General features: G+C 44.2%; 1 protein-coding gene across 3 annotated transcripts in view; it reads right to left on the reverse strand.

The window, feature by feature from the left end:
* Positions 1-16097, reverse strand: part of KIRREL3 (kirre like nephrin family adhesion molecule 3) — a 314724-nt gene that overhangs the window by 258796 nt on the left and 39831 nt on the right. The gene's annotated exons all lie outside the window — the stretch shown is intronic.

The following is a 16097-nucleotide window of genomic DNA, read 5'->3' on the forward strand; positions in this document are numbered from 1 at the left end:
CAGATTAGTGCTGTTCCTGTGTCTTTCCCATCGTATATGACAATCTCCTTACAAGACAGCACAGCATCATGCCACGTCAAGAACCAATGGCTCATTTCCCTCAGATTCCCAACCTACCACTGCTGGAGCCAAATAAATCAAAAAAAGGTGGCATTCAGCAAAAGTAAATTCATCTAAAGATTTGAAAACAATGTTCATAGGCTTTATAATTAGCTTTTTAATTAATTTCCTTTTCTCCCCTAATTACCATGCAAGCAAAGACAAATTCTGCCAGCTATAATTGTTTTACTGAAAGCAACTGGATTATTCCAAGACTGATACCACTCATGGTTAAGGGCTGGGGATTTCTGGGAGTTCCAGGCTTGAACCTGTTGGTTAGGGAAAAATCACGATGGTCCCCACACAGCTGGGCTCGGAGTGGGCCCTGTTACATCTCGTGTACTGGAGCATCAAGCATCACCACTCAACCATTCAACCAGCTGTGCAACACCGTTTGACCTGGGACAGACCTCGATTTCAGGGAGTTTCTTCAAAAAAAACAGTAAAAATCTGCACCCTGTCTTCAACACACCATGGAAATACAATGGGAAGCTCTGCACCAAACCAAGAGAGCAGGGGAGCACAAGGAAGTTTTGAATTGCTGGCTGGAAGCTGAGTATGGCGGGCCCTAAAATCAGAGCAAACAAATACACCCTTGTTATATCTACTGAACTTAGGTCAACAACAAACAAACAACAACAACAAAAAACAGCCACTCTGTGACTCATTTTACAAGCCCTAAGAATCAATGTCTGCAGTAACTAAAGGACTTTACAGGTAGTTGCTACAGAGTTCGAGACTACACAGTGTTCAGTCTTTAAGCTCTGAGCTTTGCTTTCTGACAGCACGGGCAGATGGATCACGCCTGGCTGCTGGCCACATGGGTCAGAAAGTCCACATTCTGCAAAAGCTGGAGGTATCTCCTTGCATAAGTCAATGGGCTTGAACTTGCTATGAGAAATGTGCCAACAAGAGAAAGGAAAATACATCGAGGGAAAAAAAAAAAAAAAAAAAAAAAAAAGGAAGAAATTCTTCTCTATCCTTCCCCACCCCGACTGCAAGCTCCCTGGGGCAACGATTGGGCTTTCTGATTTTAAAAGCAATTTAGGCAGATTTCCCTACCCATCTTGATAGAAGATCAAGGGCAGGTAGACAGCTAAATCCTTCAGGCTGCTTTGTGAATCTCAACCCATGTCTTTCAGCGTGACTTAAGCCAACACTCTGCGTACATTGCAAGCACCAAAATAATCACGCCAGCAGGATTTTGAAATTCAAAGGAAACCTTTTTGCAAGCCGCAGACCTGAGGAAGTTCAGAGGCTGCTCTGCCGCCTGCCTCTTGGGTTTGACGCATTGGGGAGAGGGTGCTGCAGTGGATTTGTTGGCTGAGCGAACAGTCTATTCTCATGCTCAGATAATGCAGAAATAAAGTGCATTTGTAACAGACAACAAAAGGATTATCCCCCATTCATTTCAAAGCACCCTTCATTCCACTCAGGGATTACATTTTCCTTTACTTATCTTGCAAATGGTTTTTCATAAGAGCGCGTGGCTTATGGCAAATACCAAAATGTGGTTGGGACAATGGAAGTGTGTACTGCAGGAGAGATATCCCATTCAGCAGTACACACTTACGGCTGTAATCTACTGCCTCAGAAGGGCCTCTCTGCTCAAGAGCAGAGGCACTGAATGGATCAGCTTCGAAACCCCCAGCACACTTCATATTTGGGGAAAGTTTGTTACAAGTGCATCTTCAGCTTTCACATCTCGTCATAGGATGAGAACAACAGCACTTTGCACTTGTCTAGTCCATCTGCCCAGAACGTCAAAGCACTTCTGCAAACATCAATCCCATCCAGTAGCAAACAAAATAACAAAAGCATGCTTTTGGGCTTGCTGAAAAGTAATAGCTTCATCACTTTTCCACATCTCAGAAACCTGTGCACCATGGCAAAACTCAAGGGCCTACCACACACGAGGGAACACAGAGAAATGGAGGCAAAGACACCTGAGAACCTGGTGTAACCACCATACATCTCCTTTCTGCAGCTGAATTAAGCAGCAAGAGGATTCAACAGGAGCTGTGTCCAAGGGAGAGCCACACTTGAATGACCATCAGGCTAGAGACCACTGGCAAGAGTTTGGCCCACATAAGTTGCACCAGATAGGTGCAACTCACCCAGCTCAGCCTCTGGTTACAGCCAGCTTCTTGCTACACTAACACAATAAATCCAGAATTTCTAGCAAAAAAATAACAAAAAGTAATAATAAAAAAAAAAACAACCATGGAGCAGGGAGCAGGTGGTGTCATGCTGTCTGTAAATCAATGAGTCTAAGAGAGTTATGATTGATTTGGAAGTAGGGAGGAGACACCTTTCATGGCTCTGAACAGGATAAAAAACACAGCTTCTGCTTATTCCATCTTGGCTTACCAAGCAAAAAGGGAGAAAAACAAAACACTTGCCTTTACACTGCCATTCAGCCAAAGCCCCTTTTCTGTTGGTTCCCCCAGTGTAACAGAGAGCATTCAGTTATCTCTCCTGTCCTGCTGTTCCTGATAGGGTAAATTACAGCATCATCGAGGTGCTGTACGAGCAACCCTGCTCCTCCCTGCTGCTCCCTGATGATTTATTCCCTGCGGTTATGTGCAGTACCCCCCCAAAAAAACAGTCTGTATTGCCACGTCCTAAGAGAGATAATAGGGGCATAGATGTGTAAATAATACTGCTTTCTGTTGGAAGAATTTACCTCTCCCTACAGCGCGTGAGTTGCTTCCTTTAATAACTAAGGGCAACTGGAGGCAGCACAGAGTGGCACACGGCACATGGAAATAAGGAAAAGTGGGAAAATGTCATTCTGCAGTGCACACCTGGTGAGCTGCAAGCAGCGCGAGCACCGCAAGCTTGTCACCGCGCTCCCGCACCGCAGCACTGATCCTAACAAGCCCTGGCTCTCCGGTGCGGTCCGTGAGAACCATAATTCCAGGCTGCAGCTGATATGCAATTGGCCCCATTTGCCTTATCATTGATTAGACATTTTGTGCTCTTTGTTTATGCAACTGTTTGGTCTGGTATAAGAGCTACGGGTCCCCCCCCCTTTAATGGATTGAAATTTTTTCAAGGAAAAAAGAAATCCAGACAATATGACCACAATCTGCAAATCAATGCATCTTGTGGATAATAACACTTGAGATTTATGTAACACTTAATGTTTGCTAAGTGCTTCACAAAAAATAAATTAACCTTCAGAACTGCATCGAAATAGGTAAGCAACATTAATACAGCTTTACCGCAGGGAGAAACTGAGTCAAAGGGATTCAAATAGCAGAAGAAGAAGTGCCTGATACTGCTTTAACCACTGGACTGTATTGTCATGAGGACTAGACATCACTCTGTACAACCTTACAAGTTGCACAAATTAAAGGTTATGCTACAGATGCCCAGTGAAACTATTTTAAGACAAGAGACCTAAGTTTAAGGCATGCTTAGGACTAAAGCCATGAGAAAACATCAGAAAAAGTAGAAGCCTTGAATGACTCAAGACACCCCCGGGTCATGGCCCTGTTTATAACTATCCAGGCATAGCAGGAGCAAAATGACAAGCTCAGCTTGGTTGATTTAGCCTTAGAGAAAGACGGAACCACAGAGGAATACCAACACAAAAGGTGCTCAGACCATCCCTCCTGGGAGGCAGGCTCCTGCACTCAGCACACAGTGCTTTAGAGAAACAAGGTCTTGCACCTTCAGCACAGCTGGCACCTCACTACAGGTCGGGGAAGGAGCAGCTGGAGCATCCACACGCAGCCGGGGAGACACTCCACGGCCCTGCTGCCTCCGTGCTCCCCACTAACGGAGCTAGAGGAAATGTGCTTACACCAGGCAGGGCCCTTCAGAAACCAGTGGTATCCTGCATTCTCGCATGCAGAGCTCAGTGCCCCAGGAGAGACAACAGAAGAGCACTCCCTTATGCAAACACGAGATCAACTGTGCTTTCCACGAGACGGATTATTTGTGCAGATGTTGGCGTTCTTCAGAGCAGTTTCTACTTGAAGGTGAACAGAAGCACAGCTCACTTCGGCAAAAGCTCATCATTTAATTCTCATCGTTACCAGATCTCTAATGTATAATTGATCCTTAGCTCACGATAACTCGGGCACCAACAACTATAGCTCTAAGGGACAGAGTCCTGCTTCCACCCCAGAGAGCAGAAACCAATTCAGGTGAAATGGGAAAGCCACAGCCCAGGGTGGAGGACATCTGGAGTCAAATCACTTCCCACAGCCCTGGGGCAAAGCCTCTGCTCTTCTCTGCTCCAGTGCCCCCCACATTTCACAGTTAAGTACACTAACATCCCAGTGCTCTAGGGAACCACATGTTGCTCTGAACTGAAAAGCTTTCCTCAGTTTTGCTCATCAGTCCTGCAAAAGAAAACAAGCAAACAAAAAACCTGCTGCTGCTGCAAGCTGACTTTGGGTTATGTTTCTGTCCTTACTCAAGGAGCTGTGCGTGATTTAATTCAAGGAAAGACCTATCCGCAGGGGGGATTTAACCCAAGGTAAGACTGATTTTTGAAGCACAAGCATGAGCACAATGCAGGCGTCAGTGACATACCCAAAAATTCAAGGTTGGCTGAGGATTAAGAGGAAGTTTAGAGGCTCCCGGGTCTGGTGGTACATCATGATACCCTGCATTTAAATGCACCAATGGACAAGTATCCACCCCAGTCTGGTTTTGTTGTTGTTGTTGTTTGTTTGTTTGTTTTGTTGTTTGCTTTTCAGCTAACAAGAACTCTGCAAAGCAGAACTGGTCTGTGATAAGGATGATTTTCAGATGGAGGCTCCCATCCTGTAGTCATTGGCTAATGTTGAGAAAACAGCTGAAACGTGAAAAAAGATTTTCCTATCCAATCTTCTGGCTTAGCCAGCATACACCCATATCAAAGCACAGCACTGCATAACATGAATGACTCTAGTCTTTTGCAGAAAAGATGAGCCCACAACTTGCTGATCCTGGAGCAAAGCAGGCCAAGAGAAGGAGGGGTTGGAATGCACGCCAGCCACAGCACTATCCACACAGCAACGCGAGACATGACACCTCACCTCCCCAGCCTCTTCTTCCTCCGAAGGGTTAAACAAGTCAGTAATTAAACAATGATTTTGCCATAAGTACTGGACTTCAGAGGCCTACTTTTTCCTTTTTCCTTTTTGTAAGGGTAAAAAAAAAAAAAAAGTGGAAAAAGATTTAAGATAATGGCCTTTTTCTCTTCAGAATAAATTAAGCTCAAAGATAGAGAATCCCATTACTAATGCCTTTTAGCAAAGCCCAGGCATTCTTTTAAAGTCAAACTTTAAAGTATAATGTGCAGTGATCTCGTTGAAATCTTTCCTGTAATGATATTTAAGTGATGGCCAAGTATATCAGTGGGTTCAGGAGAAGTATTGATTGCATATCTTCAAGGGGATGAGCCACTGCAGAGAGCTGTGGCAAAGGGAACGCACGCTGATGATTTAAAAGATGCCTTTAAAACCACACACACACAGTTGCTAGTAACTAATTATTCCAGGAGTCATGACAGAAAAAAAAGAAAAAAGGTAAAGAAGTGAAATCAAGGCAAAGGATCCGCCTCAAGGAGGGGAATGTGGGACACGGAGCTCTGATGTGATAGGAAAACTTGCCCCCATCCCTTCTGTGCACCCTTCCCGAATGCAATTTAATATTCTTTTCAAATTCTTCTTCCTTCTTTTGAGGTGGAGGAAAGCTGACAAAAGCACGATCTTCACATCTGCTTGAAAAATGAAAAAAAAAAAAGTGCTGGGGGGAAGCTTTCAATACCTCCTGTATATGCTTGCTTAAAAAAAAAAAAAAAAAGAAAAAAAAAAAGCCCATCCTTCACGAAACCCCAAACCCAAGAGGTATCACACTGTGCACAAACAGGCAGGGTGGTCTCACCTTGCACACACCTAGATTTGGGGGGTTCAGGCTCAGAGCAGTCCCTAAAGCTCCGTATGGGGCAGGCAGATATCAGCACTTCCACCCAGCACACTGGGGACCTGGGCTGCAAAACCAGACCCCCTCCGTGCCCCATCCAGGTTTCTAAGAGCAGGTGCCACGATTCACCGTGGCGGAGAACAGCCCGAGCCTGAGGCCGGTGCCCCCACTGCACAGCGCTGGGAAGAGCCGCCTGCCACGTGGCAGCAGCCTCTGAGGGCAAGGGAATTTATAGCGATGCCTCCCCATCTGCTGCTGCCTCCGCAGCTGAACCACCACCCCGGGGATGCAATGCAAGATGAGCCCCCTGCGACTTTAAAGGAGCAGGCTTGTTGTAAATCTGGGGGAAAAAAAAACACTCTGCCTGTTTGCTCTGTGGTTCCAGTTCCCTGTTCATCCCCTCGTCCCGAGGGATTCGGGGGATCTGCTCCTAACCCCTGCCCAACTTTGCAAATTATCCAAAGGGAAAAAAAGCAGATAAATAAGACATAGAGCTAAAAAAATGAGGTAAATGGCCCAAGCAGATAGGCAGGTACACACTGTAGAGCTTTTTGGCGTGTGCTGTTTTATGGGGATGCAATCTTGACCCACAGGTGTATCCTCAGGCTTAAATGTTTTAGCCAAAAGCTTTCTAACCAATCCCAGATTTTGTAAACTAAAGTGTAGCACTGGTTTAGTCCTGCATCACATGTACACATCAATGCATCAGCCATAAACCTTTGCTCCCTTAATGCTTTTGGCCTTCTCTAAAGCAGTTGTTACTACTTCAGGTAGAACTCTAGAAGAGGTTAAAGAAAATGCGCATCCACAAGTAGGGGTGAGGTGTAATCAGCTGTGCTTCTGCAATCAAATTTGAGTAATTTAGGCATTACTGCCCTTCCAGAGGCGGTGTGATCCTGTCTCAAGCAGTTTGCTGCTCAACCAGCAGTCCCTAAAAGACGCAGCAGAATAACATACCTTATAATAGCTGCTCCACCCTAAACATATTCCCCATGCCCCGAATCACTTTCCTTCGTAGAACTCCTGAGCACAGACACGACTCAAAAAATGTAAGAGAAATTCCAATGGCTTTAGCTCACTATCAAGATAAACCCGCTCATGCAATGGGGAATTAGCACCCACCCCAGCACCGTTGTCCCCACAGGAAGAGGATACCAAGCTGTCCTGAGAGCTGAAAACAAAAGACAGCACCTCTCCAGGCATTAATTACCACCCTGCTGGCACAGAGAGGCCTCCCCTCCCTTCTTCTGAATGTGCTTTTGATTTAAGAAATTGCCATTCTAGAGATACTGAAAGCCTAACGGTCATCTACTGTGCATTTAAAGGGGGGGAAAAAAAGTGAAAGTCTCTTTGGCAATTACCATTCCCTGAGAACTTCAGGCTCTCACATTTTTCTGGTTAGCAGTACAGAGATCAGAGTTACGCATTTATTAAGAAGAGGCCACTTATGTTCAGCTTGGCACAAACACGCTGTCTGTGGTGGTGTTTAATTAGAGATTAAAGCCAAGGAACTGGATAATCAAGCCTGCTAATGAATCAGGAAGCTCAGTAAGGCAAAGAGATGAAGATTCTGCGGCTTTGCTTTACCCATCTTTACTTCCTGCTCCTTCAGCCTAGAATTGCAGGCTGGGATGCCTCTGAGCAGAGCGACACCAAAGCTTTACTCTGCCATATGGTCCAGGTGAAGGCAGAAAGCCTCCATGGCATCAGGGAATATCCACAGCATGCTCTGAGACACCAAAACAAACAAACAAAAATATATCAGTTATTGCGTTGCTTCCAGGGAGCCCTAACAAAGAGGGAGAAGTTTAGCTTCCGTAGCATGCTGCCGGCAGGAAGGTACAATATTTAATGTAATTTTTATTGGTTGGACACTGTACGTCGGATGATGCATTTCAAGCCTCATTTGGCACAAAATTGAAATGGTTTAAGTCAACATTCAAGGTAAATGTCTGAATTTTTATGGCCAAAGGCCTCAACTTATTATTATTTGCTTCTGTGCTGTTGGTTAAATTGAGCTTTCGTATATTTACTGCATCAACCTAAACTCTAATCAGACTGATTGCTGGCAGGGATATTATTGCTGGGAAAATAGGTCTTTTGCTGAGGCAATAACAGGGTAACAGACTTTCGCTTGCAAAGTCTTTCATAAATAAGAGGTCATATCTAATAATATTTGCTTAAAACTTCTTAGCAGAGCTTCTGTTCTCAGATGCTACTGGCTTTTTCGTTTCAGCTTTAAATAAATACGTGGGTATGTATTTGCCAGGAAGAACAGAAATAATCCCCCTCTCCTAAGCCATCATCTGTTCTACCACTGAGCATACACAGGAAGATTGGGGGTATTGAAAGAATAACGAGACAAGAAGTCAAAGTTTATTAAAGGAGGCAACACAGAAAAAGTTCATCACCCAAAGCCTCCTGGAACTGGCAGCAACCACCTCTCACTGCCCATCCCCAGACACAGCCCCACCTAGCAAGCTCATGCACGTACACACAGGACATCTCTGATCCCAGGTCCCTGTCCTCCACCATCCTTCTGCAGAGGTAAAACCACTGCTACTGTCCAAATTGGTTTGGACACACGGGAGCATGGTCTCAAGGGAACACCACTCTCCCTCTCAAGGGAACGGAGCCAGATGAGCAATTCTGGGCACTACAACTGCCTATTCAAATCAAAGCCTGAATGCTGTGATCGTGCAGATGTTGATGAAGAACTATCATTTCCAAGAAGAGGCCAGGTGGGTTTTCCAGACCATTATCTGGCCTCTGGATTCAACAGTGACACAAGTAATCAGTCCAGCTAAGTGCAAGAGATGCATGACTTCTGCACGAGCCAGGAGATAGTGCAGGAAATAGCAAGGATACACAGCCAGATAGACCTATCAAATGAAATATTTCCAGAAAACTGAGAGAGGACCTTGGATTTAGTGAAACACGTACAACAGACTGAAATGGAAGCAGACGGCAAGGGCCAGCACCCAAAGCTTTTGTCATCCAGAAGAATATATCACTAGAGCGACATCTGTGAATTACTCTTGGACATCACAGAAACAGAACTAACTTGACTCAAAGACCTGTGGCAAGCTCCTGTCCCCCAGAGAAGGAAGGAAGGAAGGAGTACTTCGTGCTTCAGGCCAGATCCAGCAACCAGGCCATTCCCCCAGCAAGCAACTGCTAGAACAGCAAGCCAAAAAAGATGGCAAAAGCCTTTAAAGAGGTCGTGGCCAGGAGCCTGCAGTTGAATACATGCACCAAGTCAAGACACACAAGGACAGATGCTGCCTGACTTCTGGGGAGAGGGAGGGAAAGGGGCACTGAAGCAGAGTTTCCTGATGCAAACACGTAAATGTCAGTAAGCAGCATGGAGATGAAACAGGCCTGACAGATGGAGCCATCCTGGTTTTTGTTTGTCTCCAAAGTTGTCAGTTCAGGTCTCCAGGTCAGAAATCATTTTATCTGTTAAACCATATGCTTTGTAGAACAAAACGCCTGGCAGACTTCAAGGCATATGTATTTTAAGGAGCACAGTAACATGCTGAACATCTCTACACTCTTGCTTCCTATTTATTATTACTGTGCTACAGAAGAGGTTTTCTCCTCTTGCCCTGACTGTAGTCTGCAAATCACTGCGAGAAAGAAAACCACCAGTTCATCCCACTTTAACTTCACCATTTATAAATATCCTGTTCTAAAAATCCAATATATAAAAAACCCTGCAGCATTCACTACGAAAGCCTGTTACATGAGCAGCAGCCACTTGGAAGCAGCAGCAGAATAAATCCAGCACATGCCCATCCCAGGATGCCACCCCTCCTCATGACCACCAGGCATTTTTGCAGTTGAGGGTTGTTTGCTTGCAGCAGAAACCTTGGTTTCACTCAAGGTGGTGCAACCTCATATAAACCCCAAATCAGGAGAGTGATTTCCAGTCCTCAGCTCATAGGGGATAAGAAGCAAGGTCTTTGTGTTTGGCTGCAGAACACTTTTCCAGAAACCCCACTAAACACAGTGGAATTTTCCAGCTCAGCGTGACCCTTATTGAACACACAGCAGTATCTGAATGGGACAGAAAGATGCTTCATTCTTCTTGCTTTGGTTCATGCCAACCCCTTTGTACAAAACACCCCTTGGTTTATTTTAGGCTGCTGCAATCCTGTAAGGTCCGAGCCAGATACTGCTTTCTGACACTGCACATACCTGCCCGCAGAGTCCAGGCAACACATTTTCCCTCTCCTAAATACAAAAAAATGATGGACAGCCTATCAAACTGATTAGCCAGACACACATAAAGCATCCCCAGGAGTCAGGTTCATGGCCATCAACTTGGGTGCTCAGAACAGATGCCCAAGACAAATCTACAAGTACTAACTCACTGCCACGCTTCAGGGCCAGGGGTTCAAAATGCACAAGGGATTTGGGGCAGTGTAACAGATGCTGCTGAAGGTTGCTTGATGAAGTCACATTAAACCATCTTTATTTTTCTTCAGCCAATAACGCAAAGTCTTTAATCCCAGGTTCTCGACAGCCTAATTAAGTAAGTAGAGAGGGATGGATTTTCACCAGACAGATCAGTAGGGCTCCTCACCCCACCCAGCCCAAATTTATCCCCCTCCTGATGGAGGAAAAACACTCTGAGCAACACCCAAGGTTATTGTGGCAGGGCAGTGGAGGGATTTATCACCCTCTGCTGCAAAGACATGGCTTATGCTTGCTGATGTGCCTGCCTGGAGTTGGCAGGGGCTCACTGGAGGGGCTGAGGTAGTACAGAAGGGCAACTGCTACTTCGCACACACTTGGGTCTTGGTGACAGAAAAATGCAATGGCAGGTTTTCAATAAAGATAATCGACTTCCTACAATTTCCTGCTGAAAAGTGGGATTTGACTGACAAGCAGACTTGTGCTAAAGAAATTGGGTTTTCTCCCTGTCTTCACCCCTCCCCTTCCAAAAAAAAAAAAAAAAAAAAAAAGAATCATCAGAATGAAAACATTGACAAGTTGGACTTTCTTTTGTCAAGAAGGAAGCAAAATCCTGAACTATTTAGCTGAGAAGAAAGAGACTTTGATATGCTGCCATGCTTTATCCCCAGGACTCCTAAAAGGCTTATCTCCTATCTGCTACCTCTTACCTTTAGGCTGGCTGAGACACTTGCCAAGTATTGTGCCTGGGCAGGAAAAGGCTCAGGGAATGGGGTACTCAATATCACAGTAAAACACCAAGAAAAAAAAAAAAGAAAGAAAACACCAAAATGGCTCAGACTGTCTATCTTTTGCTTGAGCTGCCTGTAGGTGAACAAAAGCATCTCTCAGAACTGAAGAGCAAATTAGACAGCAAAGGAAATTTTGGAGACCATCACAATCTGACCCAAAAATAGAGACTGACATGGGGTTGGCCTGCACTCCAAAACCACATAAAGCTTTCTCCACATACAATACAAGATGTGTGGAAGACGTGCAGCCCCAAAACCACATAACGTTCCTGGAGAACAGAAGCATTTGGGGCTTTGGCTGAAGTATTTCAGTGCCTTGCTATTATTAAATGTGTAGATTTCTGTGGAGATGAAAAACAAACAGTACATTTCCTCACTCCTTATTTCATCAGTTTCGAAAACACACTACGAATAAAATTCTATTTCTAGCAGTCTCTGTACTTACCTTGGACTCTGTGACATCTCGTTGCATACATACGTAAGGTGACGCACCTCACACAGCAAGGTGACATGCTCAGTGGATGAGGGAAAGGCTGTGGATGTGATCTACTTAAACTTCAGTAAGGCTTTGGACTGTTTCCCACAGCATTTTCCTGAAAAAGCTGGCTGCTCAGGGCCTGGATGGGTGTACACACCTTTGGGTTTGAAACTTGCTGGGTGGCTGGGCCCAAAGAGTTGTGGTGAATGGAGTCAAACCCAGCTGGAGGCCGGTCACAAGTGGCATCCCCCAAGGCTCAGTACTTGGGCCAGTTCTCTTGAATTTCTTTATCGATGATCTGGACGAGGGGATCGAGGGCACCCTCAGTATTCTAATCCTTACTCAACTCCTGGAGATCTCCTGGAGTCCTAAGACTCTTCTTTCTTCCCTAACTGAACTTATTTTTTAGTATTAGAAAAAATACAGAAAAAATGATTATTTCAAACTCTACAGTAGAAGTGAGATACTATCTCCCTTACAAACGATTTCCTGCAATCATCAAGAGCTCCCCAGACAAAAAGCCGATGCACACATACAGCCAGCCCTTGAAGGATCTGCTAGCACCCAGCCTGCGGAGTACGACATCAGATCCAACATGAACCACATTTGCTTTGCACCCACCTAGCCACGCAAAGTCTGTTAAAAGCTGTTTGCAGATTTGAGCCCAAAGCAACAGCACGCTCCCTGGAGTTGCCAGCCTTCAGGCAACCCTGCCTTCACAGCCGGCATCCTACAGCAAGCTGCAGAGTGGCCACACAGCCACATGAATGCCACAAGCTCATCCTCATTGCAAAGACCTTAGCAGTCTTGCCAGCTATTTTTTGGGCTCCTTTTTGCTGACATAACTTTAACTAATTACCAGATTGCCTTTCACAGGGCACTGTAATACCCTCTGAATGGATAGCCTGTTAGGACCAGAAATACTTATTATTGTAATAAAACTGCAAGCCATCCATCTCGCAGGTGGTCTATCTGCACCTTACAGAACATCTATGGTGGCACGGATCTGCATTTAATGTGGCATTTTATCGTGGTGTCATCCAAATCTCCTTCCTGCTGAGTTTTCAGATACCAAAGCGAACAAAGTGAGGAACATCCATTTTTAAAGCAGCAGAGATGTTGCTCCTAGCCCCAGAGGCAGAAGCACCCAGAAAGCATGCCAACGCTTGAGAACAAACCTGGGGTGGAGGTTTCAATGCCATCGCAAGCCTTACACCAAAATCACACCTTTCAATAGAGCTTAAACCCACGTTACATCTCAGATCCCAAATCAGCTTAATTTTTAGGGCAGAAGGCTGGTCTTGCAGTTAAAACTCAGGGCTCGAACACAGCTGCTGTGAATTGAAGTCCTGAGTCAGATTCACTGTGACCTCAGACAAATTATTTTCCATTTTCCATCATTAAAAAAAGATAACACTACCTTATATCAAGAGAACGCAGAGATATTTGCCAGATCCACATGCATAGCAGCGATAAAAAGGATATCAGGACCCTGATAGAGACATTCACATGGAGATTTTGAATTCATTCCAGTCTGAAATTCAAAGCACAGCTGCCCCAACCTGACATTTTCACAGAGCTCAGGTTTTTGAGGGTTTTTTGCAAATAAAGAGTTAGACGGGGGTAGACAAGTAATTTTGCAAATCCAAGCTATGTTTCGAGAACATCTTCAGCATTTTTACATTTCATTGCAAGAAGAAAAAAAGAAGTCCACATTTTTGGGTTTCTTTATGATTTCAAAAGTAAATATTTTGTTTATACTAAATGCAAGAGATCAACGTGAAACTTCATTTTGCTTTGGTGAAAATAAACCAAAATATTTGCTATCCATCCAAAATAGATTTCAATTCCCCCAGGGCTCTCATCCAACTACCAAAACAGAAAATGCCCCGATTTCAAAAAGCTATGCATTTTACCTCAAAAGCTTTACTGTTAACATTTAGTACTCCAGGAAAACAAACCAAAAACAATAAAAACAAAAAAACAACTACCGGTGGGATACAGAAACAGTCCTAGTCTTCTTACTGTAAAGGAAAGGATAAGAAAAAAAAAAAAAACAAAAAACTTCACTCTTCTGAATACCCAGAACTGCACTGCAAGTCTAAACCTGCATGCTGGCACATCCAGACAAGAAAAGCCCTGAAGCACGGATTAACTCCAGGGAACATGAAATCCCAAAGCTGGAGACTGATGAGTAAAGTCTGGACACGGACATCGATTCCTCTGTTTCTGAGGTGCTTAGGAAGACGCACATTCATAAACAAGACATTTTTTCCAGCCACAGTGCTGAGAAAAGGAGGAACACGTTTCCCATTGATTGTCCTGCTCTGTTTTTACAGTGGTGTACAGAATCTCCCTCTTCTGTAAGGAAAGTGGTGTTGATGTTTTCACGTCTCATTCGTCTTACTAAGCCATCAATCAACAAGTCAATAATTGGTAAACATGCTTCAACTTTCAACTTTGGCTTCCTTGAAGGAATAGTTTCACTAGCAGCTACTTCAAAATCCGTTGGGCAACTACTTCACTGTTTCTTTCACATGTTCATCACTGTCAGTAAGCAGCTTCTAAAGCATTTTTGCTGTGCCTTGAATTCAGTTTCTTCAAATTGGTCTCTCAAGTATTGCATGTATGAGTTCAAAGGCTTGAGATGTTAACAGCAGCAACACATCTTGGCATCTTTCTGTACAGTCTTACTTGAAATTTTTTTTCCAAAGAACAGAAACTATTTCTTCACAAGTCTTCCTTTTCTACTGACATGAAGCTTTATGCTTTGTGTCTCTTTGCTGATCTTGATCACCGGTCAAAGAATCAAAGCCTGGTTCAGGCACTTCCCAGCCCTCGCACTGCTGACCACAGAGCTGTTAACAAATTTAATCCTAAGGAAGGAGAAACACTTTCCAGCTGTCAGCAGCCATAACAAGAACGTGCACCGCTTGCAACAAGCCATAACAAAAAAACAGTTTGTGTATTGTGTGCAGAAAGCCAAAAGCCAACTTGGGTTAATGAGAGTCCCACAAAAAAAGAAAAAAAAAGGAAAATCTAGAAACACAAAATTTTCAGCCACCCTGCAAAACTGCACAGGGTCCTGCTACTGTGTGTACGTGTTTACACACCTGACCTGCAAGCAGCTGATAAACAGACACCTTTGCTTCGCAAACACCTTATCTCAGGATGTGCAACTCCAGAGCTGCAAACTATGAATAACTGCCAGGATTGTTCTGCCTGGAGCTCCATCGTTGCTATAACTCAGGGTAAGATTAAGCTAATCATCACGGCTTGCCGCAGGTTTGCAGCCCAGCCTCAATAAGTAACGTGTTACTTCAACTGTTTCAAATAAACACAGACAGGACTCTTCCCTCATCAGCGTTGTCAAGCACTTACAGATAAATAGGAATCCCTCCACCAGCATTTTCCTGTTTCCTCCTGTACTCCTCACAAAATGACTCAGGCGGGCTAAATAACTCTGGAGCTCCAAGGTAATTTTCATTGTACTGTGATCTGACCGTCTCCTCAGAGCAATGAGACCTCTCAGTGCCAAAATTTAACAACTGCAACAATTCTCCTTAACACCTCCTGCCAGCATTATTGTTCATCGCTGAATTGCTTCATTAATTCCAAGTCGATACAACCAGCTTCCTTTTGTCAATCTCTGTATATTAACATATAATTTCAATGTTTGGGACCATTTTCAGGCTTGGAAATGAGATTAGCTTGCAGTGATTAAAATAAGTTCTCCAGGCTGGGCAAAATAACTAGTTCAACAAAAGCTATTGATTGATCTTTGCAATGGTAAATATAACCACCATTCCCAAATTACAAGTTTAACGTTACACCACTCATTTTTGAAAGCTGTTTGCTTTCAATATCTTGCTTTTGTTTTCTCACCAAATAAACATAGGCAGACTTCATAAAAATTGCAGTCCTGTTTCCAGAGGGTTGCAAAGCCTTTACTGTATCAGTAGGAATGCAATTCACTGCTAATGGGATGTCAAAACTGGCTACGTTGAAGGACATGAAGTGCACGGCAGCTGAGAAATCCTCGCAACGTTTGCTGTTAACATTCCCTTCACCACTTGCTGTTGCAATCACACGTGACATCATCAACCACAATTAATGAATTAGACTTGTCAGAAGGAATATTTTTCAGCAATAGGACTGGTAAGTGACGCTCCCGATGGAGCCAGTTCTAACAGCAAAGGATTGATTCAGCTGGGGGAGATTTATGAGCTTACCCTTTCCTTCAGAGGCTCTCCTGTGCTGCTTCACTGCAAAGAATGGCTTCCAGCGGGCACACGGCAGATACAAAATAAAACACGAGAGTGACCTGGTGGGACAGCGGCTGTAGATTGAAGACTGCTTCCCATGTGGAGGTTCAAGTCCAAAAT

Source organism: Anas platyrhynchos, chromosome 25 (genome assembly GCF_047663525.1).
Source record: "Anas platyrhynchos isolate ZD024472 breed Pekin duck chromosome 25, IASCAAS_PekinDuck_T2T, whole genome shotgun sequence".
In the NCBI taxonomy this organism is placed as follows: Eukaryota; Metazoa; Chordata; class Aves; order Anseriformes; family Anatidae; genus Anas; species Anas platyrhynchos.